Below are 11131 nucleotides of genomic sequence, written 5' to 3'. Positions count from 1 at the left end.
TCACTGACGATCGGCACACACGCGGAAAAGCTAGGGCTACCATTTAACCCCCATTGCAGAAACTGTGGGGACATTTTAGAGAAGGATACGGTTGAGCACTTCCTCTGTAAATGTCCGGCTTTGGCAGGTCACTGTGCGCTTCTTTCTTCCACAGCTTGAGGCAGTGCGTCAACCTAAAATCCATCAATCTCCTCCATTATATTAAAGGCTGTAGATATCTGCCGTTGGAGGTCTCATAATGGTATCAAAACGGCGCTTTAGGGCTACTTGAGGAGTGCCAGACCAGCACTTCAACCATTTCACCTACCTACCTACATAGCACTCAGTAAGACTCGGTTTTGATATCGATATTATATAACGGTAGGCGCCGGACGGTCATTGCTTCAACTGGGTGGGATAAAATATTATAGTTAGGAGTTAGCGGATTTTCTTTGATGGGTGGAGGGAGAAGAGGTGCTCGGTATCGTGTGGGGTCTCTTCGCATATTGGACATACTACATTTGGCAATGTTGTTTTTGTAGCAGTGATAGAAGCCCCGTCAGTGTAGGGTATATCACCGGTCGTCTTCCTCTAGCTCATCGAAAGGTAGACCCAGGAAACATGCTGTTTCGACAGGTTGGGTTCAGAGTTACGCGGGACTCTCGGGGAAGTTGGAGCCCTTCGTCTGCAATGGGTGGTGATTGGACTCCGATTACGGCATTCGGAAGTCTGGAGCTTAAGAAGGTGGTAAGAGTCTCCCAATGAATGTCGTTAATTGTCTGTCAGGACACTATTCGACCCAGTAATTGTCGGTCTGTTTTGTCCTGGATCTCGTCCGCGTAGTTGAGGAGGTGCCACCTGACATTCCTTTGTAGGCGGCTCTGGCTCAAGCAGGTGCCTGCAAGGTTGAAACCTGCGGTAGTACGCTAACAGGAACTGCTTGCTGGGCAATTTGTTGTGCTCCATTACTGATAGCACCTGCGCTTCATTGTGAAGGTGTTGAAGGGGGGACATCAGGAGGGAACCCGTCGTTGTACGAATGATAGTGTTTTGGCATGTTTGAAGCTTTATTCACTGCGTGTCACTGGCAATGTAGGGGTCTGCTTAGATTAACCCTGCTGACATTAAGCCACGCATAGACCTTTTTGTTTCTAGCCTTACCAGATGGAGACTGACCTTCATTAAGATTTAAAGTCGACCTGACTTAGGATGTCAACGCTTTTAGCAAATCTAAGTAGAGCAGGAGGATCTATTGAGATATCCTCCAGACCCTTAAACTGTGGGACTCCGAGGCATTTCGAGTACGTTTTTGACAATGCCGGAAAAAAGACACAGAAGGTGCTTTCAAGTTTCCTCGATATCCTCTCTGGCCGATCCCACTCCGTCTAAAGCCTTAGAGCCGTCTGTGTAAATACGAAAAGTCCTACGGCCAGACTTCATGCCTTTGTGTCATTCCTTCTCTTCCATTGTATTATGAAACCTTCTCTCCCAATGTAGTCTGTTCAGCCTGTTTTCCTCTTTCCTATTGAGCTATGGCCGAAGGTTTTGTAATTAAATTCACCAGCAGCCACTAATCTTCCCGCGTATTTTGCTGCAAGATTCTCCGCCATAAGTTCAACAGGTCGAAAGGTACTAAGTATCTCTTCTAGCGCTGCCGTATCAGTTGCTTTCATCGCTCCTATTACACACAGAGCAGCGAGTCGCTGAATCCTTTCCGATGGCATTAAATATGTCAGTTTTCTTGTTGCAGTCCACCATACCAAGGCCCCACACAGCAATATCGGTCATGGTCGGGAAAAATCCGAGCCATTCCAGTAACGTAGAATCAGTTGCCATGGGAATGATCACCTTTGCCAGTTTGCTCTCCTTCTCTGCGCACACAACCGCAATTGCTACTACAGTCCAAAATCGCAACAAGGTCCTCAAATCGCTCGCCGGCAGCACTTGGGGCAACAAAGACAAAGAACTGTTGCTACCGACATTTAAGGCAATTCGCCGGTCGGCCAACTAAACTATTCTGCGCCTGTCTGGCCGCCTGGAACTAGTGAAATACAGTGGATAAAGCTCCAGACTTGCCAAAACACTGCTATTCGGACAGCGACGGTTTGCCTCCTTATGTCGTCTCTTTAACACCTTTACAATGAGGCACAGATGCTATCAGTAAAGGAACCCCGCTACCGCGGGTTTTACCCTTGCAGACACCTGCTTCAGCCAGAGCCTTTTATACTTCGCCGACGAGATCCAGGACAAAACTGACAGAAATCTACTGGACCTGACAGTATTTAGACAGTCAATAAACGACATTCACTGGGAGACCGTCACCACTTTATTAAGCTCCCGTCCTGTGAATGCCGTAATCGGAGACCAACCACCTCCTATTGCAGATGAAAAGCTCCAGCTTCCCGTTAGACACGCGTAACACTGCCACAACTACGTTCAGGATACTGTAGCAGGTCAGACTCCTACTTATCCAGAATTGACCCCGATATAGAAAACATATGTCCTGCATGTGATGGCACCCCGCACGACACTAACCACCTTTTCACGTGCCCTCTAAAACCTACTCATCTAACACCCCTCTCCCTCTGGACCCAACCTGTCGAAACAGCAAGTTTCCTGGGCCTACTTTTAGATGAGCCAGGCGAAGATGACCGGTGATACACCCTCCACTGACGGGGCTTATATTACTGTTAAAACAACAACAACAACAGCTCGCAGGAATTATGTTTTCTTTTTCAATTATTGTATTAATTCGTTTGATTAATACTTTTTTCAAATTTTTTTATAGTGTGGGTATTAGTGAGTAGTGAGGTCGGTACGACGTTACTTCGTACGCTGATTCGCCTGGCTTGTTGAACATTTTAACTTCTGCCATTTTCCAGTAAATTGAAAAGCAATCACTTTTGAGGAATAAAATTGTATTTGAAAATTTCTGAATATATTCCGGGAACTATTTGATCAAGGAGGCAAGGCTGACACCGCTTCCCTTCGCCATCTTCCTTGATCACGTCATTATGATGACCGGTGGAATTCGTCGAAAGCTTCTACCACCTCGGCTGTATCATTACGGCAGATGGTGGAGCAGATGAAGATGTCAACTGCAGGCTAAACAAAGCAAGGGCGGCATTCGGGCGAATACATACAGTATGGGCGAGGTCGCAAATCTCCAGGCGATCCAAACTGCGACTATTTAGCTCATGTGTGAAGTCCGTATTGTTGTACGGAAGCGAACACAAATGCCTCCGCATCATCTGCAGAATATTCTGGCCAAACACCGCAGTAACGACGCACTGTGATTAAAGAACAAGGAACCCATCCTTAGGCAAATCAAACGCAGAAAATGGCGAATGGATAGGTCCCACACTGGAACTCGCAAGGGAGCAGAGGTCGCGGTCGACAAAAAAAAAACACTTGGAGAAGGTCGATGCAAATTGATCAAGGTTATATTTATATAAGAATTCATCCCAATTCCGCGTTTTCCATTCCATTTTTTCATATAACAAACTTTTTTCTTTATATGGAGAAAATGTGCCATACAGTGGCAACATTAAAAAAAAATCACAGGGTTTTTTAACGTCTTTCAACAAGCACTCCGTTGTACTAAAATTTAAAAAGCTACCCAAAATTATTTTTAGGAACGCCGAGCCGTTTTGCTACCTAAACATAAATAGTGTACCTAAATTCTTCTAACTCACCATACAAAACTGGTCTTGGCTATAATTGGAATTTAGTCGGAACCAATCAATAATGATAGAAACAAGATTGCACCCATCAGAGATTGTGGGACGTGACATTAGCTGAGTTGTGCAGTGCTGCTAACAATTTGTTCTTTGCAATAAATTGAGTGCTTTTTATACCCAAAATGCGAAACTTTTTAAGTTTGGTGTTCTTTTCTTTTTTTAATTTAAAGCTATCTAAACTGTAAGTTAAAAAAATTGTATTATTAAAAAAAATAATGTCAAAAAAGGTCACTCTGAGAAGGTTTTAGTGTTAATAAAAATTTGTTGATTCTTATAAAATTTGATATTTTGAAAGTGCAAATTTTATTTTTTACTCCTTTTAAGGTTATTCGAAGATATTTAATCTTCTTCTCTCAACTCTTCTTAACCTTGAAACCTTTTTACACATTTTAAAAAGCGTTTGAATTTACTGAATGCGAATGAAAATCATAGAGGTGTAATCGTTTCTTCCGGTACTAAATCCTTAGTGGGACATAGGGCATCAAGATTAGTAAAAATAAGCAAAAATATAGCAGAAAATACTGAAGAAACCATAACGACATTTTTACAATAGGAGTACCTTATCTTCTTACATAGCCTCAAATATAGCAAAAAAGTCGTTCTCTTAACAAAGAACTCATAAATTAAAATGTAACACATTTATTTCAAAGAAATGCACATTTTAAAGACAATTTGTCACGCATACAAAGTTCTTTAAGCAATTCAATAAAAATTTGGTATTTTATTTTCTTTAAATGGGCATTTTAGAGCGTTTTTATATCCAAAGCTAGGCAACACTGTAGTAGCGAGAGAGAGATTTGACTGCTGGAAGGAGAAGAACACCAACAGTAACCGCAATCGCGGGCAATGTGACCAGATGTTAAAAAAAGTAAAGCTAAATAAAAGTGAGTGAATTATTGAACTAATTTTTAAAGTATGTATTACTTTTAATTAGAACAGGCTACAAAAATGTCATGAAGAAAGAACTAAAACTCCGAGACTAAATAACAAAAAAAAAGCTAAATCACGAAAATGGTAATCCGACCATACTGGTCACCAATTGTGCTAATATGACGTTACTCATTGGAAAATTCGCTGGAAGCAAAGTAACGGTACCGCGATAGGCGCCATCTCATTATTCTTTTCATCATGGGAACCAATTGGTTTTGCGGTGGTGAAATAAGTTAGGTGAACTAAGATGTGGAACGGGCCTGTAGCTGCAGTTTCTTCTCTTTTTAAGTGTTTTGGCTTTACTTTTATTTAGCGATATTCCTTTAGTCTCTTACACGCATACAGTAAGCCAACACTCTCTGAGAAAGTCCAAATTTCATGTTATTTTTAGATTTAATTTCTTAGCTTTGTTTATTTTCATGAATCTCACTTTGCCCTTCTATGCAAATTCATTGGCTTGACTCTTATTAAAAGAGGTTAACGAACCTTGGGTAACATTACTTTTATTCACATAAATATCCATGTAGGTATGTATGTATGTAGTGGCATTCAACATATGCAAGTATTCGCTTTTATTGCTTCTATTTCTTCGTTTGCTTTGGTTGGTTGAAAAAATAGCTAATCCGTGGAAAAAAAAAAACTTAAAAATGATAGTTAAAACGGATGTGCCTGCATGGAGGCGTATAAACGAGTGAATATGGAGAGTGAAGAGCTTTGTTGTTGTGAGTGCATTTGTAAAAAATAAGTGAACCAGGATATGAGGACAAATGCATACGTGTAAGTGGGGTAGTGTGTGTGTACGTAAATATGTTAATTTTATATGAGCTTGTTGTGCGGACAATTGTAACAGACAACGTTGGATGGCAGTTAGGGCCACACAAACAATAATAACAATCACAGCAGCAACAACAACAACATATAGCATGTATTGGAATAACAGCTACATCAGCAGTTTATGGCTTGTTGCCTTCACTTTCCTCTCACGGCTCTCGCTGCCTGCGCTACTTAACCGCCTTCTATCGCATTTAAGGGCATGCATACATACATACCCCTGTGTTCAAAAAAATAGTAGCGCGGCGAATTACAAAGTTATAATTATTTTAATTTAATTTTATTTTATTTTTTATATTTTTATAAAAGTGTTGTGTATTTTATCATACAACAAAAGTTTATGGAAATGAAAGCTCAAAATATGTACGAAGTTTAAAAAAATTTGAAAGTAAAAAAAAATTACATCAACTTACAACTTTTTCATCCGAATCTTTAGAAATTTTCAAAGTGTTCAGTTGTATAGCCCATTCAATATTAGCACAAGGTGGCGCAAAATTACTGGTCCTATAGGAAGATTCATAATTTTTATAAATAGCGTCCTGGGCCAATCGTATTTGACACTTGTGAACTAGGCAACTGCAGTATACTAGGTTGTTTAATTAGTTTTGCGGTTCGATAAGAAAAACATAACTTTATGCTTTGAAATGCACTTTATTATTCAGTAGAGTCTCCCTGAACATCAGTACACCTTTTCACCTAACGAGATCCAATTTATGAATTCCATCCCTGAATTCCACGCATGAATATTTTTAGGTCTGGAAACATATGGAAGTCGCTAGGTGCTAAATCTGGTGAATTCAGTGGATGCTCCAACAATACGAACTTTAATTCATGGATTTTAGCCATTGTCAAAATGATCTTGCTACACAGTGCATTGTGCTGATGAAAAAGAATTTTTTCCTTCTGCAATTTGGGTATTTTTTTCAGAAATTTTCTCCTTCAGCTGGTCTAAAAAGTTGCAGTAATATTCAGAATTTTTTATTTTACCAGTTTGCAAGTAATCCACAAACAAAATTCCTTTCGCATTACAAAAAACTGATGGACTCTGGGCACGAACTCGTTTCGGAGCCGAAGAACCAGGGTCACACTACTTTTTAGCCTTCTGTTTTGCTTTAGGATCATGGTGATAGACCCAAGTCTCATCCATAGTGATGATTCGACGCACAAAATCCTCTTTATCTTTTCGAAAACGCTCTAGATGTTGCTGAGAAAGTCACATTCGAATGTGATTTTGTTCTATTGTTAGCTTTCTGGAGCCCAATACCTCAGTCAAAATATTCTTTACACTGCGCAATGACATGCCTAGAGTTTCTACTAAATCTCTTTCAGTCACTCGACGATTTTCCAATACGATTTTCAATACGATTTCATGTATTTTTTCGATGATTTCTGGTGTTATTGGACGATGGACGTCTTTGAATCGTCTTCCAGGCTTGTACGACCACGTTTAAATTCAGCAACCTATCATTCTACTGTACCAATTGATGGCAAAAAGTCCTTTACACTTTTAACATTCATTCATAAACTTCCTTTGCTTTTAAGCCTTCCAAAAACAAAAATTCAATCACTGTACGGTACTTGATTTTTTCATTGTAGAAAATACTGTCGATATTAAATAGCTTCTTAAGAAAGATGCTGTTCAAGCAGCAATGAACTTTGTTGTGGACAACAGGTAGAGAGGCAGGTCTGTATGTGTCTGCAGCGACAGTCAAGCTGCGCTCATGGCCTTAGACAGCCCCCCAACCACTTCAAGGGTAGTTGAGTCCGGTAAATCCAGGTTGAACTACGCCGCTAGACATAATGTTCTGATGCTAGCATGGGTCCCGTGATGTGTGGGTATTGCGGGTAACGAGACCTCTGACACTTTAGCAAGGATGGGCTTTCAGATCAACTTCTTTGGTCCGGAGCCTGTTCTGTCACTCTCTTCAAAGCCATTAAAACTAATGTCACTCCTGTCACTAAGCGGAAGGGACTGTCGGCAGTTGGTTGGACTGATGAGCGAAACACATGGAAAGCCATCTCAGACAGTGCACTCTGCCCAGCATGTGGAGAGGAGGATAAGACGGTGGACAACTTTCCGTGCGTCTGGCTGGGCTTCGCTCGAATCAGGCTTGAGGTCTTTGGCATTGATGTGTTAAGAAGCGACCACCTTGGCTCCTTGGCACCATAAGATCTACTCAGATTTCTTCGGAGGTCGAGTAGATTTAAAGAAAATTAAAAAGGGGTAATTAATTTTGCGGCACCTCGAAGTTCTCGTTTATTTGCGACAATTTGCGAAATCGCAAAGTGACACCTCAACTCTGTATATTCAATGTATATGCGAGGACACAAGGAGCTATATCATACGCTTGACAACTCTAGTTGAAAGTAATCCTGGGTCCACTTCGTATCTGAGCCCACGCATTCAGAATGAATTTCTTCAGCTTATGGCATTTGCTGTTCGCCAGCGTTTACTTAAAAGCACTCATGTGGTCTCATGTTCGACTCAACTCCCGATATTGGCCATCGCGATCAAATGTCAGAAGTCGTGAGGTTAGTGGACGTTGATTTAAAAAAAAAAGCAGTACAGGTGAAGGAAACCTTTCTTGGCTTTATCGAAATTACAGCGAAGAATGCTGAGAGACTGGCGAATATTTTGTAGAACAGTTAAAGAAAGATGAAATGAATTTTCAAGAATGTCGGTCACAGTGCTACGATAACGCTGCTGTAATGGCTGGGCACAAAAATGGTGTGAATGAAAAACTGAGAGAAATAAATAGACGTGCATTGTTTGTAAACTGTGACAATCACTCACTCAACTTAGTTGGTGTACATTCAGCAAAACCAAATGTAGAAATGGTCACTTTTTTGGAACCATCGAAATTGTGTATGCATTTTTTGCTCGTTCAACACAACGTTGGGAAAAACTTAATGAAGCTGCACCAGTTGTCATGAAATCCAAAACTGAAACCAGATGGAGTGCAAACGTAAAAGCAATAAAGCGAGTTAAGGGGGGAGCCTGGTTTATAAGGTCAAAAAAATCAATTTTTTTTCGTTTTAAGCGATTCCTAATCTATTTCAGATTACAGAGAGTTACAGAGCCTAATTCTCAATATTTCCGTAGATACAAAGCCAAAGGTAGGCGAGCGTTAGGTAGTTACGCTGTGACCGGACAGCTATAGTACAAACTTTATCTTCTTCTCTCGACTTTTCATTTTTATGATTTCTTTGAATTGGCGTACATGAATGAAAAAAACTAATGAATTAAATTCTCTTCTATTTGAACTAACAAAATAGATAAAAAAAATTTTTCAAGATTTTTATACCAAGTTGAAGTGAATTTTTTTTTTATAGAAAGCCATTTTTTTCTTTAAAACCTCCAAAAAGTTGAAATTTTGGAATTTCTCTCAGTTTTCTTAGTTCATCTAGAATAAAAAATCATGATTATTAGAAATCCATTTGAATTTTTTGCTTTAGATAATAATTACGAGCTGTATCTTGTACGCCAGTTGGAAACTCCAACGTTGCAGCGCTCTACTAAATTCTATGATAAACTTTTTTTTTCAACTTATTTTAACCAGTACAAAAATTTTTATACTTTTTAAATGTTCATTAAAAGATAGAAAAAACTTTGCAGTGCTAAATTAAATTTTTCCTTAAAAAAATATCGCAAAGAGATGCAATTTTTAGACCTCATAAACCAGGCTCCCCTTTTAACAACCATTTGGATCAAATTCTGGAAGTTCTTGAAGCAACTAAACAAACGAATGTTGAAGTATGATTTCTTGATTTTGCTGGGATTTTGGAATAAAGTACAAATTCGCATTGACCGCGATCAAAAGAGGCTGCAAGATCCCACGATGAATTTTCACGCTGCTGCTGAAGATTTGAGGCTCTTGAAAATTATTTCGAAAATGAAAGAGAGGCCATCGTTGATAGTTCACTCGAGGAAGGGATAATTTTATTACTGTGGACAAAAAGCAAAGTGGATTTATTTGTCAAACTTCGCGGGATTAAAATTTCGCTCTAGTTATTTTTTTCAAGAGTTGGCAGCACTGTTAATAACATCTGGGCCAACTTTCATGTGAATGTCATTATCAGTAATGTATTTACGCTTGTGTTTACCAAACGACCGAGAGTGCATTTTTCGATTTTTACAATGTCTGATTTGATTGAGCAGAGAAGTGCCATCAAATTTTGTTTGCGGAATGAAATTTCGGCTGCGGAAACGTTTAGCATGTTGCAGAAGGCATTTGGTGATTCGACCATGTCGCAGAAAAATGTTTATGAGTGGTACAAAGACTTCAAAGAGGGTCGAGCGTGTTGAGGACTTGGAGCGCTCCGGACGACCATCGACGTCAACAGATGACCAACACGTCAATAAAGTGAAGGAGTTAGTGCTCAAAAATCGTCGGTTGACTGTTAAAGACCTTACTGATATGATTGGAATATCAGAAGGATCTGTGAAAACCATTTTGAAAGACCATTTGGGCCTACGAAAAGTCAAATCTCGTTTGGTACCGAAAACTCTCAATTTCTTGGAAATAAGTCGTCGCTTTGATGTGTGTAAAACAATGCTTTCAGACTATCAGGACAAGCTCAAATGCATCATTACGGGAGATGAGACTTGGATTTATGCTTACGACCCTGAAACAACCGACCAATCAAGCGAATATCGTGCTGAAGGCGAGGCCAGACCGAAAAGAGCACGTCAAAGTCGTTCAAAAATAAAGGTCATTTTTCGATTTTCGTGATGTGGTGCACTATGAATTCCTTCCACCTGGCCAAACTGTTAATAAGACATATTATTTGAGCGTTATGCGTCGTTTACGTGAAGCAATTCGTCTAAAAAGACCAGAATTATGGGCCAACAACTCTTGGTTTTTGCATCACGATAATGCACCGTCTCACACTGCACTCGTTCTTCGTGAAAAGTTCCCAAGTTCGCCAAAAGTTCCACGCATATCGTTCCGCAACCACCGTATTCGCCTGATTTCCACTCCGGGGAACGCATTTCGAGTCGATTGAGGAGGTAAAAGCTGAATCGATGAAGGTGCTGATGGCTATACCGGAAATGGACTATTTGGTATGTTTCGGGGATTGGAAAAATCGTTGGCATAAGTGTATTTCATCGAGTGGGGATTATTTTGAAGGGGATGAAGGGGACCTGTGAGGCAATGTGCCCGCGAAAGGAGAGGATCGGGATCCCCTTGACAACCTGCGCTCTACTCCTGGAAGTATGGGCTATGCCCCAACTCAGCGAACGCTGGGCAAGTACACGAACGTGTAGGGTCGCGAAGTCCTTCTGGTCACGTTTGGATAGGAGGCGTTCGAGGGATATCCTGGGGATGACAAAATGTCATCTCTCAAATTTTGTGGGCATCATCACGGGGCACTGTCCTCGAGGTACACATGCCGTGAGACTCGGAATTACTTCGAGTCCTTTTTGCGTCAGCTGTATGGAGGATGAGGTGGAATCATCTCAGCACTTGCTCCTTAGCTGCCCAGCTCTCGCGGGACTAAGATTCAAGTATCTTGGTTCTCACTTCTTTTCTGCGCCTGCTGATATAGCAGGTGTTGATAACAAAAATCGGATGAACTTCATCAGCGGCATAATGAGGTTAACACAACCGCAGACTAGTCAACGTTCGTAGTCCACAAACACTCACCAC

This window comes from Anastrepha obliqua, chromosome 2 (assembly GCF_027943255.1).
Source record: "Anastrepha obliqua isolate idAnaObli1 chromosome 2, idAnaObli1_1.0, whole genome shotgun sequence".
NCBI classification, from domain to species: domain Eukaryota; kingdom Metazoa; phylum Arthropoda; class Insecta; order Diptera; family Tephritidae; genus Anastrepha; species Anastrepha obliqua.
This window is presented reverse-complemented; position numbering follows the sequence as displayed.